This window comes from Pithys albifrons, chromosome 6, assembly GCF_047495875.1.
Source record: "Pithys albifrons albifrons isolate INPA30051 chromosome 6, PitAlb_v1, whole genome shotgun sequence".
In the NCBI taxonomy this organism is placed as follows: Eukaryota; Metazoa; Chordata; class Aves; order Passeriformes; family Thamnophilidae; genus Pithys; species Pithys albifrons.
Genome location: NC_092463.1, coordinates 26,521,951 through 26,543,223, shown reverse-complemented (window position 1 = coordinate 26,543,223; position 21,273 = coordinate 26,521,951).

Sequence of the window (21,273 nt, the reverse complement as noted above, 5' to 3'; positions counted from 1 at the left end):
CAAAAGCAAATTCCCTTTTCCTCTTGGCTCTCTCTTGCCCTCTTTCTCTTTTCTTCTCACCTTTTCCTCCTCCTCTTGTTCTTCCCCCCTCATTATGCCCTCGGTGATTTTCCAGGGAACAGATCCTCACTGAGTTGTAGGGTTGCACTGTATTTTCATGTTCTTAGGATACAGAGGAGCAGTTCATTTATTTTTCACCTTTGTTCTTTGAAATCCACAAATCCAGGCTGTGATTCTGCTCCCAATAAGGTCAGCAGGACCTAGAACAAGTTTTTATGATCAGCTAATGTCTACTAAGTGGGCATTGAGAAATCAATGTAAATTAATTCTGAGACACCAGAAAAAGCTTACTTTCTTTCCATGGGAATATTTGTTGTATTAACACTCTGTTTAATTTTTGCAATAATTTGGGACTTTTTAACACATCACTGAACATAGAGTTTTGATTCAACCTGCAAGAATAGGATTATTGGTGGCATTGAGCGGGGTTGTTGGTGTGGATTTTGCCACAAAGCAGCAAAAATGAAGCTGCTTTCTTTTTAAAAGTTGACTTACACACTAACATCCATACTAAATGTAGTTTCCTAGACAGAGAAATTGCAGTTCTCATTCACAGAACTTTAAAAATACTTGTATTGGGAACATAAAATCTTATAAACACTTAGGCTTGGGGCAGCCCCCTCCTGGCTGTACCTTCAAAGCTCCTCACAATTTGAAAATTTTGTCTTTTCCTTGGCTCACTCCAGTATAAGAGATTGCTTCTTTATCCTATTTCTTCCTGTCTTTAAACCACCAAGAACTGCTTTACAGAAAGATGCTCCAAAATACCTATTCAGATATTCCAAAATATCTAATCAACTATATCCGTTACCAAATAATTCCACATGTGACTATTGTTCCCGAACAAGTAGAGCACATGCAATAATGTACTAGAGCATTGTCACTTTAAATTCACACTTTAAATTATATTGGAATAACTAATGTTTATCAAAATCCTATAATTAGGACAGTGCAAAAGCAAAAGTTTTACTCAGTTTTACCTGTATTATTATGCAACTGGGAGAGTATTTTCTGTAAAGTGTGTTTTGCCACTTGCTCTCTTGCTTTTTTGTTCTTTTTATTTTTTCTCCAAACTTGCCACTTTGTTCTCTCAGGGTTTGAGTGAAATTAGAGAAAAAAAATTAATTGGATTTTTTGATAAATAACATCCATGGATCTTGAATGGCATGTTAGGTTCTCTATTCTAATTTTTCTAAAAAACATATGGTTGAAAACATAAATGTGGAAATGTGGAAATGATAGATTGCTAGTGAGTTATTCTGTCAAATGACATGATATCAATAATCTTTAACTTTTTTCCAGTTGACTGGAGCATATGAAAAAGCAGAAATATAACATATATGTGAGCATTGACTCATTTTAATGTACTGAGTAGATTTTGGGGGAATAGTATCATCCTTTTTCTTTCCAAACACTGGACAATCCTTCCTTTCTCTAATGCATTTCTCAAACCACAGATCTCTTTTTTAAAGCTCAGGGCACCCAGCAAAATATTTATCCAATTATGCCTTTTATAACTTACCAATACAGCTTTTTTTTTCTCCTTTTGCCCTTTCGCTGTCACTTTGCTTCAATTTATTCTTCTGATCATGTATCTTTATTTAGACTTTAAACTATGTGAGCAAAGACACTGTGCTGGTTTTATCAATCTGCTCCAGCTGTGGGTAACAGTAACATTTGTCTATTGTCTTTTACTGGCTGTAAAGTGCTATGTTCAGTGTTTCATAACACACTCACTTATAAATAACATACTTCAGTCAAAAAAAACCACAGAAGAGATACACAGATAATTTTTCACAAGCATTTCATCTTTTTTCACTCTAGTGCACTTGTACTTCAACAAGCTTTTAAAGGATAGGATGTTCCTTATTCTGCTGCTGCTGTGATCACCACTTGTTGCTTTCATGAGTCACAAATAAAGGTAAAGAATCGATCCCTGTGGTCAGTGAATTTTTGATACGGTCACATTTTTAGACAGTTTTTTAAAAGTCTTAACCCAGACATTCCAGAGGAGCAAATGCAGGTGTAATGGTTGGGTCTGCTGCTATCACAGAGGGCAGTAAGCCATGGCCAGAGTCTGCTTGGGTTCTTGCTGAGGTTAAAGAACACCCAATACAGCAGGGCCCATCCCTCAACAAAGCCCTCAGGAAATACGGAGATGTTTGCCATAACAAGGGAGTTACTCTACGGAAAGGTATTCCATCTTCTCCATTTTTTTTCAGAGTTTAATAGGATTTAGACATACAGTTCTCACTGCTTTTAATGGATATTACATGTTTGATTTCTGTTCAACTCCAGAAATTAAGAGATATATTCCTTTAAAGTTTAATCATATCCTACTTTTTCCCTCTCAGAAAATAATATTAAAGGTATTTAAGCTGATAACCTTATACACTAGTGAGGAGGAACTCTGACCTTATCTACTTTGTAGCAAAGACCATGTGTGATTGGCCTCTAACCTGGTTACAAAATGATAAAATGATGTTGTGAAACCACTGTTCATTTCCTAATAGTGTCTCTGAAACCAGCTTAAACTCTGAGAGAATTGGTACTGCATTTTCTTCCTCATAGTTGTAGTGCACAGTATATAGAGTATTGACATAACTGTAATTTTCTGACACTAAAATACGCTGAATTTTTCATTGCTGACCAATATTTAGAATGAATGATGTCTGATGAAGGATTTTGAATGAATGAATGAATGAATGAATGATGGGTGGATTTGCTATTTTTTGTTACATATACACGTTGTCATTACTGGAGCAATATATGGCATTTTACAATAGATTTAAATATCCTGCATCAGCCTGCTTGAAACCTGGATCTGGATAATTAAGGTATTCTTTATGCGGTTAAATTTAAGGTTGAGACCTCTCAAACTGCATAATATTAACCTAACTATATTTGCATTCATCTTATTTGAATTTCTTAGATTGAACACCTCTCTGTCCAGTTGATAATTAGAACAAACAATTTCAAGCATGTTACTTTATGATTGTGTTATATGACTATACAGTCCCAACTTTTTTTTTTTTCACTAATACTGAGATTAAACAAACCTTCTTGTATATTGAAATGATCCCATGCACAGTGAAATTTCTGTTGAGGGGCACATGAAGAGAAGCTGGCCCAGCAGCTGACATGGATCATTTACTCAAAGATTACAGTGACGAGTCAATCTGAAGCACATACATCTGCTCAAATACAGACCGTGCTGGATTTTCTGAGTCGTTCATTTGACAAATGTGATGACACAATTGTGACTAGTATTCTGATTTACTCACCCATTTAATGAGACTCCTTTGGCCTCCATCTTATTTTCTTCTGTCCTGATACTCATCTCTCATAGAAAGCTTTAAGAGATAAGGCAAAGAGATTAGGCACCCTTTTGATTGTAGATGCCAAATAAGAGCAGAGTTGGAATAAGACAGCAGCTAGCTTGACAGGGACTCTGGCTGTGTCCCCACTGGACAACACATGGATGAGTCATGGTGTGTGCAGGTAGAACAGCCCCACCATGATACTTCTGCACATACTTAGACCCTGGCCACCACTCAGTCAAGGTAGATGAGGGCTGGAGTAAAGCAGTAACTTTCTCTGGGTACAAAGTGAGCTGCAGTTTTGATTTCATGCTTTTGCAGGACACTGCTTTTCCATAACTGTGTTAACAAGGTGCTGGCAGAGTGATCCAAGCCTGGGGTGCTGAGTCCTACAGCTGAAGGGGAGCCAACATCACAGCCACCAAATATAATCCTTAGAGGAATTCTATACTCAAGGGAAATCCTCCAAAATGAGAGCTCCTGAGGCACAAGCCCACATGATCATTCTCCCCTCTCCCACAGATCCAGGGACAGCCATTTTTATGCAGACATTGCTGTCCATAATGCCCATGTTGCGGCCTCATACCCAAAAGAAAGTAAGATACTGACGAAATTCCTACATTTCTTAGAACTCAGGCACTCATAAATGTGTGTTTGGTTTATATAAAGCACAGATGTAGAGCAGAACTAAAGGGAAAAAAAAACCTCGAAAGGTGGTAAATCCAGTCTTGCTGGCTTTGGAAGACTTAGGACAGCTGGCAGGATATTAGGATTGTTACCATACAGTTACTAAGCATTCATAGCAAGAAAGAAAATGTGAACCTTTTAGTTAGCAGTACTAATTTAGTGCAACAATTGATAGAATGAAATTGTGAAAGTTTCAGTAACTTGAGAACTAAGAACCAACAATTGTTTCAGCTGTAATTTCCAGTCATCCAAGAAGTTCATAGACAAAAAGCAAAACCAAAGTTTACAACCCTAAGACTGACTTAACACATGGAAGTTATAGACCATGGTGTGGACATAAAGCTGCAAAAATGCATATATCCACATATTTTATTGTGCTGTAGGAACACTTTGTAGTGATTCGGTGTATTGTTATGCATCTCTATATGTACCCATGTTTAAGGTTGAATTGGCATGCATATCTCAGCCTGAAATGCATTTTAGAAGTTTGCATCCTTGTTACCATAATTACAGAACGTCTTAAAAAACTTCATCTAATCCCACATTTACAGAGACAGAAACACTTAAACCAGCACACCAGTCACTATGTTGTCCCCCCAGAAATCAGTTACTTTCAACTACAACCCTCCATTAGGGAAAAAAAGGGTCACCTACAGCTCTGCCTAATCTCTATTGGATGCAAAGAGTAAGACCCCTCCCTTAAAAAGGCTTTCAGTCAGGCTCAGTACCACTGACTCATCTGAGGTCCAGTGAAAGAAATGCAGCTGATAATGAGAACACGGAGAAAGTGTGCAAGCAATTTCCTTTATGCCTTATCTTGGTAAGTACCCCTACTAAAGTCAGTACCAAGAAGAAAAGTTGAAAAGGTCACATCAGGTTTAAAAATGCCCCTGCCTTCCCATCACTGCCCTGAACTGCTTTGATTTGATTTTTGTTTTCTGGTATTTGTGAGTGTGTATGTTGTGCCTTTTTGACAAAACTGAAGTTCAGTGAGAGAATTTCCTGCTTCATAGATAGGTTTTTAACCATGCAAGGCATACACATGACCTCAATTCTCCATTTCTTGCCTATTGTGCAACTGAGAGTTTAGCAGCAAAAGGGGTTACCACCTCAGCATTATCTAATACTTGTGTGTATTGCACTCACACATGCTTGAATAAAAATGTTTAACAGCTGACACAAGTTGAAATAAAACACTTCCCCCTCCTCCCCCAATAGTACTTCTTTCACACAGTCTTAAGGAATCTCCTGGCAGGAGGACAATTTGTCGAAAAATCAGGAAGAGAAAAGGCAAAGGTATGCCAGGAAACACAGCTTGGGTCTGTGCTTGATGGTTGGATTCTCGATGAGTTCCACAACAGCCTGTGGCTACAGCCCACCTCTGAGGCCAACACGAATCCTTCCTCAGGCTCACATAAAACTGGTTACACAAAGTGGGTACTTTCCAAAGGGCTCAGCAGAAGCCAATAGAAGCAGCGCTCCTTGGCCTGGCGCAGCTCAGCCCGGCTCTGTGAAGGAGGAAGTGCTGCCACGGGAGTTTATTCACTGCTGTGAATTTATACCTGCGTCTTAGGCTGACACTGCCACACACGATGGACACCCGCTCCGGAGGGAGGCCTGTCAGTGGGATCTGCATGGAGTTTCGCACCAACTGTGGGATCTGGGAAAAACTCCTCGCTTTTGGGAACTACACATTTTGTGTCTAAACCATGAGCAGATTCTATGTCCGTGCGGGATGGCAACATCCATCCACCACCCAGAGCACTAGAGGCGGGCACTGCACGCAGGTGTGGGCACCGGGGAGTCGGCCCGCAACGCCGCGGGGAAGGGCGGGGTCTGCCGCGGGCCCGACAGCCGGGCAGGATCTCCCGTGGGCCCGGACAGCCGTGCGGGGTCTCTCCCGTGGGCCCGACAGCCGTGCGGAACAAGTCCGTCACCGCCGCGCACTGGGGTGGCCTCGTGACGGCGGCGCTTCCCCCCTCTCACCCGTGGCTAAAGCGACTGGTTAAAGCTTAACCAGAGGGGCTGAGCGGGCGATGGAGGCAGAGCCCTCGCAGCTCGCCTGACTTGTGTTCCAGGGGGAGCTCAGGCGCTGGAAGCGGCGCTGCCCGAGGAGGCAGGGCCGGTGCAGGGGCTGCCGCGGTAAGCCCATCACCTCAGCCTCCTCCCCGTGCCCGACGGGTCGGCAGCCGGGGCAGCGCCGGGGCTGACACCGACCCCGGCCCCAGCACCGCCCCAGCACCGGGGGCAGGTCACCCAGGCTGGAAGGAAGCCCACGCCCTCCCTGCCTTTTAGGCCTTCAACAAAATTAGAGGTGTCTCTTGGCTCCAAGCCGTGTCAAAGCCTTGAAGCGTGTGGTTTATGGCACTGGGTTTGGCCACCCCTTTAGTCGACAGTGAAAGAAAGAGCACTGGGTTCGGCACTGCAGGCTGTGCTGTGCCTCCCACACCAGGCGGATCGCGTACAGCACCGGTGCGTGGTGTACATAAAACCTCGCGGAAATTAGAGGTCCTTCTACTGAGAGTCGTAAAATGTAATCAGTTCCAGTGGGGGGTCAAACAACAAAATGCTCCTGGGAATAATTTGGACTTTGTTTCTTCAGTTAAACCAGAATGAATCTACTAGTGATTCATTTTTCCATGGTGTATAGACCTTGTGCATGTGATCACTCTTTGTTCTAAAATTAAGTCTGTCCCTTCGGTCCCTTTATTTTGTAAACTATCAATTCATAAGGATTTAGGGAAGAATAAAAGCTCCTGTAAATTGTTATGGTTTCACAGTCTTAAGGAATGCAGGAGGAAATTTTCCTGAGGTTTTTTTTAACACAGTCTAATCCTAAATCCTACTCTTAGACGTATCATGAGCTTTGCATGCAGACCAGACCATGAACTAGTTTAACTGGAGTTATTTTGGCATCAATTTAGCTGCTGTTCTGTGAACTGTCAGGTGGACGCACTGAGAAACAAGGTGTAAACATTACATTAGCACATTAACACAGAGTTTTAAAGGTATTTAGTTAAGTAAGAGTAAAAAGGGATCTAGATGAGCCAGCACAAGCTTTGTGTGTCCAGTGATATTTCCTTCTGTCTGGATTTTGCCTGTGTAGGAACTCTGCTTAATTCTGTATCGATGACTGGTGTAAGTATATGCTTGTCCCCCCAAAGGGAGAATTGCCTTGAAGTATCTGAAATATGTGACATAGTATGCTTTCCTCTTATATTAGTAGTAAAGATAAAAATCCATCTCTATCAGCTGACTTATATGCTCTTTCCTTCTACACTTAAATGTAATATATTAATTAATTCCTTTGACAATCAAAAAGGTAGTTATTTCCCCCTATAGGAGTATGTTCCAAAGCCTTTGCAAAAGGTCTGTGAGAGGAACTGTGTTTGAACTTCTAATGAAATTAAATGTAGAATGCACAGTAAGATGAAAAAGTATCCAGAAGGAGGGAATGCTACCCATGTAAGTACAATCTCACTAAAATTACTCTGTTATTATGAAAGATAATTATTTTTTCCTAGTAGAAATAATATGAATGAGTAAGATCTGCAATTTTTCTGAAGGAATGTGGGCAGAAGTATTAAGATTCAGCAGTGCTCAGTATGTCAAAACACTTGAGCAGCTGTAAGATCAGAAACCAAAGGCCAACAAGCAAGGATGCAGCACTGGGGAGGGTGAATAAAGTAAAATGAAAAGTGCTTGTAGGAGTTCTATTGTAGTTGCTATTTAAATAATCCTATCTGAACTTAACCACTGTAACAAAAAAAAATCAAGTCTTGCAGGTTACTTGTGCTTATGCAACTTGAAAACAAAATCTATCAGTTGAGCCAGGTCCTTGGCTCTGCTCCAGTAGTTCAAAACAGGTCTAGAGCCAGCTTAACTGCCCCAGCCATAACTATTTTCACTTTTCCAGAAACAGTTCTGCCAGTCATAGACCTACTGAGACAGTGTACACTTCCCTGCTTCTGAACTCTGACTCCCAAAACACAGGCAAAGAAACAAAAGGCATGGCCTGCTCTGCAGTGGCTCTCTGCCTCGAGAATCCTCCCCCTGGGCTGGGAGCAGCTGATTAATTCTTTAAACAGCAAAACAAACTCTAAGATAACTAAACAAAATGTTCACCATACCTTTTGTGTTCTCTTCCCCCTCTTATTTTAATTCTTCATCTTTGAAGACAGGATAGAATAAGCATTGAAAAACTATTTAATGTCAACTGATAGAGTTTGCTTTTCCTTGGCAAAGTGAACCATCCAAGGCATCATTTTGAAGTTCCTGTTGCTTGTTTTATATAAACACGCTCTCAAGCTTCTGTCTGGTGAGGAAGTAATGACAATTTGTGAAGTAATAAAAAAGAGCCAACATTTTACAATGTTGAAAACTGTTAATAATCAACATCAAAAGGTTATAATCAGCTGACAGTCATCTACTTGATCTATACTGCTGGCTGCCCTACTGGCTCTTCTTTCAGGCTAACTGGAGTGTGCTCTGACATGTGTGTCTCTGTAGAATGGTAACTCTGGAGATGCAGCAGCCACCCAAAGCAATGGTTTGAACCTGAAGGCCTGAGCAAGAAGTAGTCCAGGCAGTACATGCAGTTTCCCCAGGTGAATTAATTAAAAGCAAAACCACTGCCTCCAGGAGCAAAAAAACCCACCAACCCCAAAACAAAACAGAACAAAAAGACCAACACTGTCTAGCAGTTGCCTAGAGGAAGGGGACAGAAATTTTGGGTTTGTTCCTGTTGCCCAGAGTAATGTAAAACCTTTGCCCTTTTACAACTACCAACAAACCCTGGGGTGACTGGATATTACACTGTGGGAGAAGAAAGAAGGAAGTAAATAGAGAAAGAGCCCTGTGGGGCATCAAATGGGCCTGAGGGCCAAGCACAGGGTTTGGGAACAAGAAGTTGCTTACTATCTGTTTATTTACAGAGTTGGTACTGCCCCTTTGTCCTCCTTATAGACATACTAATTCAAACTTTCCAATAATACCTTCTAAAACCAGGAAGAAAATGTTATTTTCCCCTTTTGTGACAATCAGATGTTTAGTGGGAGGAACACTCAATGTGCATCTAAGAGATAGGTGATGCCAGTTATGAGAAAAAGAGAGTTTCACACCCTCAAACTAAACCTGTTTGGTTGCCAGTAGCCTGAAGAGATAGGTTTATGGTAATTCAAAGTGTAGTAGGTAACACACTCAAAACCTTGTCTAGAGATACCATAAACTTGTATGGGTTGCTTAGCAAAATGAAATGACAGCTAATGTTCTCCAAACATAGGCTAGTCTCTTTCTAGTTTTGACTGAGAAGGGAACAGAACAAGAACACCTGAGAAAGATGCTGATTTCAGCCTCTTTAAAGCTGCTTCATTGGTTTAAGTGATGACATCCTATCCTCTGTTTCTGCAGGTGCATGAAACAGTGATTCAAAGAAGGATTTTCATCCTTATCATATTTTGGAATGTGAACACGTGACAGGTAAGAAAAATTAAAGGCAACACAGATACCTGTTTGCAAGTACTCTTTTCATCATTTCAACACTCATCTTCTCCTAATTTTCTCCATCTCCTTATCACTTTGTGCAAATTTTGCCTCCCAAAAAGATAAGAAAAAGATTATGACCAGATTATTCGGCTGTCTCCATATTCAGAAACTCTGCAAGGAAAGTGGTATATAGATGTTATTTTTACAAGGTGAACTTTACGTTGCCTTTCAACACTCAATTTCAAAAATGACAGTTTTGTAACATTTCTCTTGATGTTGCCCTTTTCAGCTTGTTGAGGTTTTCTTTACATCTTTGAACTTATTACAGTTTCTTAAACTTTATAGTTTCAGAATAATTTAGATCATTAGGAAAAATATGTTGTGTTACTTTAAGTGCATCCTTATCAATGAGAAACACATCTCAGTTGAACTGTCATATCCAGCCTTACAGCAGCAGTGCACATCAAAAGTTAGCCTGCTCTGATGTTACAAAAAGTTTTCAAGGGAGAAGGAAGTCACAATTCCTTGGGATATTTATAGTATTTAAGAATGCTTTTAAGTAACTTGTAATGGCAGATGCCATAGGGTACTCTGTCATAAGAGGTTTTCTTATTCATAACATGTAATGCATATTATGGTATGTTTCAAGCCAGGCCCACAGTAAACTGTGTAGAAAAAATAAAGACCATGTCTGTATTACTGTATGAATTCCATTTGGATCTTGTTAATGCCATGTTGTGTTTTGATTTTTGTTTTGGATACATCTCTTAAGTGGGGTTTTTAGCCATGAATTTGATAATATGGACTTTGCGATGGATTTCACTGGGTTACATTCAAAGCTCCAACACAAATAGCAATGGCACAAGGCTGAATGGTGGTACCATGGGGTAGAAAATGGACTTGCTACAACAGAACTAACCTTTGAATAGCCTGGGCAGGAGGCCTGCCTGGTGAAACTCCTGCTCTTCCAAGTGCTGGCTCCTTTCTCTTATCTCCTCCTACCTCTCTTACACAGCTTCTCAAAGGAGGGCATTGTCTTCACCCAGGGTATGTAGTTGTGGATTACTGCCCCTGCAAATATCGAGATGACTACAGCACATTATGGCTTGGATTATGGGGGCAAGAAGAACTTGGAGGACCACTGAGAACTCAGAAAGGTTGAGGTACCAGTTCAGGAATCTAAACAAGCTCCAGTCACTGCTTCAGAAAGATTCCAGATGTGGAGCTAACAATTGTCAATGTGCTGGAAAAACAGAATTAGAAATTGCTGACCTGTAAGTGATAGGATCAATTCACAACACCAAAAGCCTTCCTAGAATAGGACCAGGCCACATTCTAACAGAAATTGCCAAATTTGATCAGATTTGATGTTTTATTCAGGCTTCTCCAGACTAGAAAGCCCCACTCCCTCAGAAATGACACAGGCTTCTCACACTATATATGTGAGGCTCTTAGCACTATAAGAGTTTTCATTTTCTTTCAAACTACACGTTTCTGTCCTGTATGCACAAGTTCCACTTGCTGACTCTGGCCTTACCTTTGCTTCCAGCCCTGATCCCTTCCAATCACTGCTCTTCATCATCCAGTCATAAACATCCCTTTTAACACCTATGCTCAGCTGCAAGCTTGCTTTTCTTTTAGGATGGCTGTGCTTATTGATGATTCAAAGTTACACTGTAATTGGCAAGTAATGAGTGATTTCACAGCTGTTGAAAAAATTCCAAAAAAGTAAAATTTGGAACTTCAGGGACATGTAACTAAAACTATACACAGTCATTGCTGAATGGGTTAAAAATAGGTTAATCATCTTTAATTTCTACTCTTTCCCCAGCCATGTAACATCATGTGTGAGGACTTTCCATTTTTAAGTTACACAGGTCCATTAATCAGCGCTTCTCCCCTGTTTAATAAAAATCAAAAATTCTGGACTGGGAGCTTCTCACATGTTCTCACTTAAAGCCTCTAGTCCAAACTCAAGCAATGTTAGCATGATCCTCCATGGGAAGGTGTAGCTCTGCTGATTTGAGTTTTTTTTTTCCTTCTGTGTTTTTCATTTTAATATGTTTATGTAGAACTAAGCAGATAAGACTGGGTGCTGTGCCTCAACACGATACTTGAGTCACACTGGCTTTGTTGGAGGACTGAATTGACACCCATCTTGGTTTACAACTCTACTTGTAGCTGCTGTCCTGCCCACTGCAATTGTTCCACAGCCTCTTAACTCAACAACCTGTCAACGCAGCTTTTCTCCAAAGAATGCTGTTGACCAGACAAATACCTTCAGAGAGGATGAGACTGCTGTTGTATGTGTATCTTTTTGAAAAAGTCAGTCATCTGCTCGAGGTGATGAGAATTTAGGGAATTCTGTTATAAACACACAGATGTTTGCAGTACATACATGGCTTGCTTGTAGACAAAGCCAGTACTCAGGAGACTTCAGCACATAGAGAGAAATATAAGCAAGAGATGTTTAGTTCTGTCCTAGTGTACCAGACAGAGACTGGGGATTATGAAGATTATTTTTGAATAGTAGGGTGTTTGAGTCTTACCCCATTTCTAAATGTTTTAGGTGAAGCAGGAGCTGGAAAAAGAAAAGGCAGATTCTGGTGGCAAAAGAAATCTTTGCATTGCTGCTAGCCTACAGTTTCAGTAATTGCCTTTAATTATTCTTGAATTGTATCATATTAGACATGGCTTATTCAGAGCAATAAGTGTTTTGTTTCAGCAAAGTATAAATGTTGCCGAAAGAGAGACTCCTAGCAAGGACCAATTCAGGACAGAAATGTCGTTAGTGAAAGCTATTTTTAAGATGTGTCATCACTAAGAGAATGGACTTGGGTTGGTATAAGCTGGTTATTAAATGGCTTTCTGATGTTAGGTACAGTATAGGTCTGAATGTGATTAAGTTAGCACGAATTCTGCCACTCTGGAGACAATGACGTTGAGTCCTGAACTGAAAAGTAGGAACATCTTAGCAAGAGAGTAGCTATTCTGAATAATTGAAATAAAATATTAGAAAATGTCAGGGTAAATCAAAAGAGCAGACCTCAGCATGAGTAATTAAAAAGAACTACAGTTGTTGAGATCTAATTATTATGCAAAGACCGAGAAGCTTAAAAAATCCCTCATGTTGCAATTTACCATTGTCAGTCTTTTGAGCACCTTATTTCTAGGTGATGGTGTGATTAACATCTGACTATGAAGGCAGCTCAACTTCTTTCTAATACTGCTTTAGCTGGTAGTAATACTACTAGCCCCAGCAGAAGCTCTAAATCTAGTTTTCATCCTATTAGTACTGAAATAATTTGTTTCTCAACTGTTACTTTGAAACATATTGATTTTTCAGGCTACACGTTTTTACTTGTTTGTGATCTTATCTTACTCAAATTTCAGAACCACACAATTCACTGCTAAGATAAAGCATACAAAATTATTCACATAGTTTGGCTCAGACAAACAAATGCAACTCGACACAAACAGAGGGAGTTGTATCTAAGCGTTATTTGCCTGTGTTCTTAATATTTCAATACTTTGTGGAAAAAGCAAGTTGAGTAACAAGCTGTTTTGACTTCGGTACACTTTCAGATTTCTCTAGTCTCTAAAGCCAAGAATCCAGTCTAAAGATGCCACAAAGCTTCAGCATGTTTAAGACAAGGCAGTGCTGTGCTTTTTTCCAATCTTTGTTGCCATACTTTGGAATAAAATAAAAGTTTTGCTGTATGTAAAAGGAAAAGCAGTCTAAGATGTTACCTAAATCTTCTACACTTTTTCCATATATGATTTATGCTTAAAGGAAAGAACCTTGGGCTGGAGCTGGTTAGATTTGCTTTTTCTGCTGAAACAAGTTCTGAACTTGAAGCATTTAATTGGAAGAACTGTCCTTTGATGAAATTTCAGAAATCAGAGCTGAAGCCAGTCTCCCCAAAACGGGGCACCAACCAGCCAGGCCTCCAGTCTCCAAGCTGCTGGCAAATGGTCTGTGCACAGAGCCTCCAAATCATTCATCTTGATACCGGCTGACACAACTTCCTTGAGAAACAATTGTGACTCTTCCCAGGAAGGCTCAAGCCTTGCAAGTGCTGCTGCTGGCTAGGACTGCTGCTCTAGCTGTCATGTAGGAAACGGGGCCAGCTTTGCAGACAGCGGCCGCTTGACTGCTCTGTGTTACTAAACTGGCAGCTTTAAAGCCAACTTCCCACAGCCCCAGAAACCTGAGAGTCTTCAAGTCTGAACTGTGGCTCTGGAAAGGACTGTACTTTCTAGCTACATAAAATCTTCCTTGATTAATTGTCTTCATTTTGTAGCAACTTGTTTGTCGCTGTCAGTACCACAGAGGACAGGACCTGACTTTTTGAACAACTTTTGTTTGTCCCCAGCAGGACTTGACACTCCTGGCCCATGTTACACAAGGCTGGCCTACTCTACATGTGGCAGAATTGTCTGGCAAGATCTACCACCACCTTTCTTTACAGACAGGGCCACTTTTTGAATCTTGACTGAATGGAAAGTGTTTGCCAATTTGTGTTTTATTTTAATTTCCTCTGCAGAGATCTGGAGAGTGCCTGCCTATAAATACTTGCTTATAGGGTACTTGGGAAACCACTGTTTTCTCCAGGGATTAGATCCTGTTTTCAAGTCATATCTTGCCATGGAAACAGAAAGGTAATAAAGGATCTGAATTTAATTTTTCTGTATCAGCATCTCATTCCATTCATTCATTGATTCATTCATTGATTCATTCATCCATTCATGCAGTTGGAAAAGCCTCATTACAAAATAAAGGCTGCAATCCAAAATGGTGGTTTCAGTGAAAGCAGCATCCCAAAGCTAGAGGGCTCACAGGTTACTAGAGATAAGCAATCTTTTCCAAATCAGAATAAGTATGTAACAAATATAATATGCAAATTTTCAAGTCTTATTATAAAACTTTTCCAGTCAATTCTGAATGTGTTTCAGACTGACCTATGAATAAAAAAAAGTACATTAAAACAGAGATCAGAATGTGTGACTGAATTCCATTTCAGTCTTTGCAACTGATTTCCAGACATCATAGAATGATTTCCAAGATGTTATTCAAAACAATGGAATATGTATTCTAAAGTGAGCTTAATCTTGACCGCATTGTGCACAAAAACTTTTGGAAATGCATGCCAAAGCAATTTTTTATTACACCTTAATCTTTTATTGCTGTATTAAATGAAGCTATTGGAAATTAAAGGCTGTGATCCTGCAAATATCATCATTAACTTTAATAAAGCTACAAGCATGCTATTAGGGGCTGCTAAATACCAAGAGCTTATAAATGCAAATTTTTTTAAAAGTCTTTGCTGAACCAGTACAAAACGTTGTCAGCATTAACAATGGAATCGTTCCAATTTTTCAGGATGCTATTGAAATTGCCATGAATTTCTGAATATACAGATCAATCAAAACAACCAGCCAAAAAAAAATGAGGGTTTTGGGAAAGACCAGACCTTCCCTGACAATATACCACACTGAAAGGCCTAGAACCCCTGAAATGGATGTGAAAGATTTGCTGTGAACAGCTCTCTGTGCTTTTGATCAGAACAAGAGACAAAGAGTATTCCCCCCAAAATTACCATGTGTTTCACAGCCCCTAGTGAAGAGCAAAGAAAGACTTTAGAAATCTGAGTTTCTCCAGGCAGAGCACATGGTTCCTGTCAGCTTTAGTAAACCTTATAGTAAGTCTCATTGTAATTTTATAAAGATTATTTAAGAAACTTGATCTATAGTAGTAGTTTACAGTACTGTCATTCCTGGGTAGGAATTACTCATTTCTTGGTGCTGTTAATATATATTAGTTAATTGGAAAGTGGAGACCAAAGAGAAAGCATTTTCTCATCTTCTGTTTTGTTTAGCCCTTCTTCCTCTTTTGGGTGAGAGAGTAGTGGTAGCATTTAATTTTTTGTCCTCATTACTCTACAAAATTATTACTTTGTGCCTGGTCATTTTTCAGTCGAGTGACACAAGGGTGTAGGAGCTTTCTGCCAGAAGGTGGAGGAAAAAAAAGCTATCAAAGGACTATGTAAGTGAAAATGTTTGAAAATCAAAGGGAGGGCACATGTTTGACTTCACAAAAGAAAATGGTAGTTTCTGTTGCAATGTTGGTTACACAATCACATAAGGTTTTATTTTTGAAAGCAAGTAAAAAAATTATAGTGCATCAGCTCCTCAACTGGTGTAAATCAAGATGGTTTTATTGACTTTGATCGAGCTATGTCGATTTGTACCAGATGAGGATTTGGCCTACTGTATGGAGATATTTTTATTTCTCTTCTCACTCTATCAGTTAGGAAAGCATAATAATCAGCAAGCTGGAAGCAATTATGTGTGTGTGAGGAGGGGGTAGTTTCATAATAGCTAACTTGATATTATTTCCTGTAAAATACATCAGGAGAATAAAGCCTGGAGCCTGCTGACCAGTTTGTTTTGTAAAGAAATATTTGTTTCAAATCTGTTTATAATAATTTGTCAACTTACGGGCAGACTCAGGTCAAGCACTTGCCTTCCACCAACACCAGAGGCAGCAGTTTTGGTGTTGATCAGGGCACCAAGTGGCAGTTGATGGGGAAAGACCCAGGCAAAATTTGGCTTTCACTTGTGTCCACATAAATCTGGAGTTATTCTACCAAAATCAGGGGAAATATTCTCTATTTACAAATGTGCCTAAAAGCAAAATTTGGCTGAGATTTCAACTGAGCATTTATAAGCTGTGTCTGGCAACAAATAAGGATGGGGGAGGGAAAGATGATTCATTGCAGATGGTTTGTAAGATTTAACACAGGCTTTCTGGTGACAATAAAGTCTACTAACATAGTCACTTTTGGAAAATACTTTTGAAAATGGGATTTGAGGGAGTTTTCTGTCATCCTTTAATTCTTAGATCATTTCACGGTGGTAAAAAATGCTAATCAAGACCTCAAGGGAAATGATTTACATTGTTCTCCTTACCCTGATGAGGCAGATGAGTCCCAGCCTGCCATACCAAGTGGGCTAAAGCAATTCAAGGGAAACTTAAGTTTTCTGTGAAACCATCTTGGATAAATGCATTTCATAGGGTGCAGTTCAATTATTGTTAAGAAGCCACACATTGACAAGGGAGCTGAAAACAAACTAATCACAACTAAAATAAATTGAAAGATTTATCAACTTATTTTTAAGTTACAATGCAGATTATTCTAAAGTACCAACGTCAGCACTACTAATAGTAAAGTATTCCAACCAGCTTCTGCAATATAGCTCACTCATCTGTTATCTTTGTTCTCAGGGATGATTTAAACATATTTTCGTAATGTTTTAACTTACAAATATAATTAAAATTACTTCATGCCCCATTAGAGTGAGTACAGTTAGATTTGCTAACAGTGGTTTTGTCACTATAGCTTGTACCCATATAACAACCTCTTTGTGAACTGATCTACAGTTAAATTAATCCCAAAACCACCATGTAGGTGTACCCTTAAGCATTAGCAGACTGGAAAATAGACAGTTCAGAAATTATTCCGGAAAGATGCCTGAATTCAGTTCTTGTCTCAGCTAGAGAGAGCCCCATGGAGCTGCACAGCCCTTCTTCCCTGTGCCAGCCCTCTCCAGCCCTCCCTGCTGCATCTCCCTGGGAAAGGTCAGGCAGCCTATTAATCACGCTCTTGTATTGATTTGCAGTATGCATACATCCACCACTTTCTGGATCCTTTTGAAGCAAGGAACAAGGAGCAAATTTTCAAAGAAAGAGTGGGTTAGCTTATGTTGGGTTTCGATTTTCATAGCTCCAATTACAACCTCCTTAAAACCAAAGTAAGATAAGGCATCATTTCAGCTAGGGCAGGTGATGGCATTCTGACATTGAATTTAAATCCACTTTCCTGTAGTGAGTATGCAACTTTAGGTGTAAAGTTCTAGTTGTTTGTTTTATTCTATATGTTGTTACAACGTGTCTTTCACCAGTTTTCTTACTGAGCTTTTCTGCTACTCCTGGAAATTTGTGGATTTTTTCACAGTAAGTTTCAAATTTATATGTTGTTCAGCACTGAAAGACAACTGCAGGGTCATTATCATCTTTTCTAGTGAGAACATAGAGTAGAAAAATAAATGCACTAACCAGCAACTACCTCTTGAGTGACCGAATGTCTACAGTTTTGTGTGTATATATAGGTGTATGTGTTATAGAATTATTCTATTTTTTATAAATATATGCACTCAATCTTTTTTTATCATTTAACATATTGCACAGACCATAACTGCTTACAGACAATATTTCTAGAATCAATACCACAAAATCAATTCACACTAAAAATAACTTTAAAAGGATCAGAAAACTTTAATTATTTTTCTGCTTAGGTTTCAGATCCTTACAGGGAAAAAAAAAGGAGATGAAAAGATCTTTTTCAAATCTGGCGTGTGCTGTAAAGATGATGTTCCAGCTAATTTTGATGTGGACAGAGGTTATAACTGAAGTCAGGAATACATAGAAGATTGAATTTTAAACCATGACCCTGTTTTCATAGAAATGTATTAAGGAAACAAAGTAGAATGACATACCGAAACCAAAGCATTTCTAAGTAAGGCATCTCTCAGATTTTTCCATGAGGTGTAGGCAGTGTAAGATGTGCTGTGACCATATTTGAGATTGTTGTATTTTAGTATTGCTCAGCTTTCAGGATAAGAGTGGTCCAGAGCCTAAAGATGAATTTCAGATATAAGCTGAACAGTAGCAGGAAAAAGGTTAATATCACAGTAACTACCAGTTTATATGTGTCAGCTGAGCTTTAACTTGAGAAAACTAGAGGAGGTCATCATTAAATCCAGTGAAGTTTGAATGTATGAATGGAATTAAGTTTGGTTTTAAACTACACAGAGGATGAGGTATTACACCAAGACAGTACTGGAGTTAGTGCTTAGTGCAGCAGAACTGCAGGGTGTGAGCACGAGTTCTCATGGGCAGTATCAGTGCGATGCAGTGCATCCCTGTTTGGTCTTGATTGGGGACCAAGATAATCGTGTCACCACACAGACCTGAAGTTGGCTGAGACATCTCCAAAAGGCACCTCTGGGGGTTCTGCAGGAGCCACTGCTAAGCAGGTGCTGCTTTGTTCACTTGCTGTTACCCAGACACAGGAGAGAAAGGACTCAAGTACCAGCTGAACCCTGTAGCCAGGCAGGACCAGGGTAAAAACTGACAAAGTACCAAAAGTTCCCTTCCAAGTGCTCTAACTTGATCTGAGAAGAAATATTAATCACATCTTTACTGTCTAAAATAAAGAAATAGAGATTAGCTATTCTGAGGTACATATTTAAGGTTCTGGAGGCCTCCTAAGGTTTTCTTTGGGTTGGTTTTTTTCATTTGTTGTTTTTTGTTTTGTTTTGTGTTTTTTTACTACACATGCAGTTAACTTGTTTACCAGTTGGAAATAAATTTTGAAAGCAAGAGGCACTCAACACTATTCAGTCATCATGTTTCCATAGATATTATGAAGAATGGAACAAATAGGGCTGGAAGAGGTCTCTGAAGCTCATCTACTCAAACACAAGTTGAAACAGCAAAGAACAAATTTTTGGTATATTTCATTTACATTATCTATTTATATTATTCCAGTGTGCAGCTTGGATCTGACTCCACTACAAGGTTTTACAAAAGGAATTAATGTGGGACTTAGAGCTCCCTGGGAAAGAAATGCAAACAGGAGTGGAAGTAACAAAATGACTTCTAAAATGCTGTTGCTCAGCTTGGCCTCCAATTGATTATCAGTTTAGGAGAACTGTTAATTAAAAAGCCTTAATTTGATTACTCTGGTTAGTCCTGAAGTTTAAGAAGCTAGTGTCAAGACCACAGAGCCTGACATCAACTACAGTCTAATTACCAGGTTGGAATTTTTTTAATTACTACAGATAAGATTATTGGGGGAAAACTGTCATGATTCAGAATTCAGAAACCACATCCTCGCAATTTTCTGGCCATCCCACTCAGCCTCTGAGAGGGAGTGTTGAGAGTGTAGTAAGTGGAGGCAGATAACCACATCCCCAGTCTGTCATCCTCAGACAGCAGAATTTCCGATGGGCCTTCTGCACAAAGAGAAGTGATGAAAACAAAGAGGATGTAAGTAACCTCACTCGTTAACAGGTGCCTCCACAATAATTACTCACAGTTGGCCTTTGCCAACAGGCAGAATGTCCATTAGCTTTTTAGCAAATTTCTGCCATGTATCCACTTAGAAAACTCAAAATGAATCAGCTAAAGGTGTGAAAACATGTACAATTAAAGACATCTTATACCCCATATAGATCCCCTCAGGAGCAAAGGGTTTGCAGACCTCTAATGGATCTCCCCTTCCTGAAATATCATAGTCAGAAAAAGTTACTGTCTCTTTTGTCAGGTAGCAGAGCAGGATTCGAGCGTTTGTGAGGGGCATCCTTACTTAAGCTTGATGTCTTTGCACAAGCCCACCATTATTACTGGCTTAAGACACAACACTGGGCTGTGAACAGGAAAGGGTGATGTGTGGTATCCGTCTTGTTCTGCTCTGCAGGGAAGAGTAGCAAGTTGGTTGTGTTAATACATTAAACTGCCTAGCTCGATTTGGCAGAGGTGCCTGTCCAAGTTTTTAGTTCATTTTAAGCAGACCCTACTAAATATCATCAAACTAAGGCCACTTGATTTGTACTGGAGACCTCCATGTTGAGACAATGCATGTTAAAGGCCCTGACTGATGGGCTCTGCCAGACTGAACAGCAGCAATCTGTAATGCTTTACCTCCCCCATGTCTGCTGTAACCCTCTCCCAGTGCCGTCTGGCCCAGCAGCAGGGCAAACAAGAGCAGATGCTGATAAGGGCATTTCTCTGCTGAGTGCCCTGTGGGCTGTGTGGACAGAGGCAATAACCCCTGCTTTGGCCACTGCTAGTGCAGAGGCAATGAGTGACCCCTGGCAGTGAGCTGTGGGAGATGGGAGGTAGGCAACGTGTGGCCATCACTGCAAATCCTGACAGGGTCCCACTATGATGTCTCACACTTAGCTGATTTGCCAAACCTTCTGTAGGTGTCTCTTGCTGGCAGCTTCTTCACACGCATAGTAATTTGACCATAGTGAAAGTTTTTGCTTAAAGCAAAGCATAAGAGAGTGCTGGTGCAGGGCAGGAGGAGAAGAGAATGGGGTTTAAAGCCCTTTCACAGCTTTGATCTGAAAGTTTTTGGGGTTCCAGTTAAACCCATTTTTCCTTGCCAGCAGCAATCCCCACAGGAACATAAACACAGGCCCTGTCTCCTCCCTCTTGAAACACTCACCCGTTTTGTGTCTGGGCATACCTGCCAAGTATTGTGTATCTCCATGTCTGGCACCTATGCAAACTAAGCTATCTGTATCTAATGTTTATGTGGTCATAAATACGGCTTCTGAAAAAACCACTGTCTGCAGGCCTGGTTAAAAGTGTTAGGGTAAGCCTGTGCTTCACAGAGAGAGCTCCTTCAAAGACCAGGGTCTGAGCGCAGGGGACATGGGAAAAATCCTTCTTCCTAGCCAGCTGGAAAGTCTGTGGAAAACACAGGTAACAGGGGCACTCAATGATCCTTATGGGTTCCTTCCAAACCGAGATATTCTATGACCAAGGAACATAGCAGTGGAAGACCAGAACTCCATAGAGGGCTGTTCCCCATGGAAGAAGTGCTAGCTGTTAACCCATGCTGTGTACTCATTAGATGTTGCCAGTCCT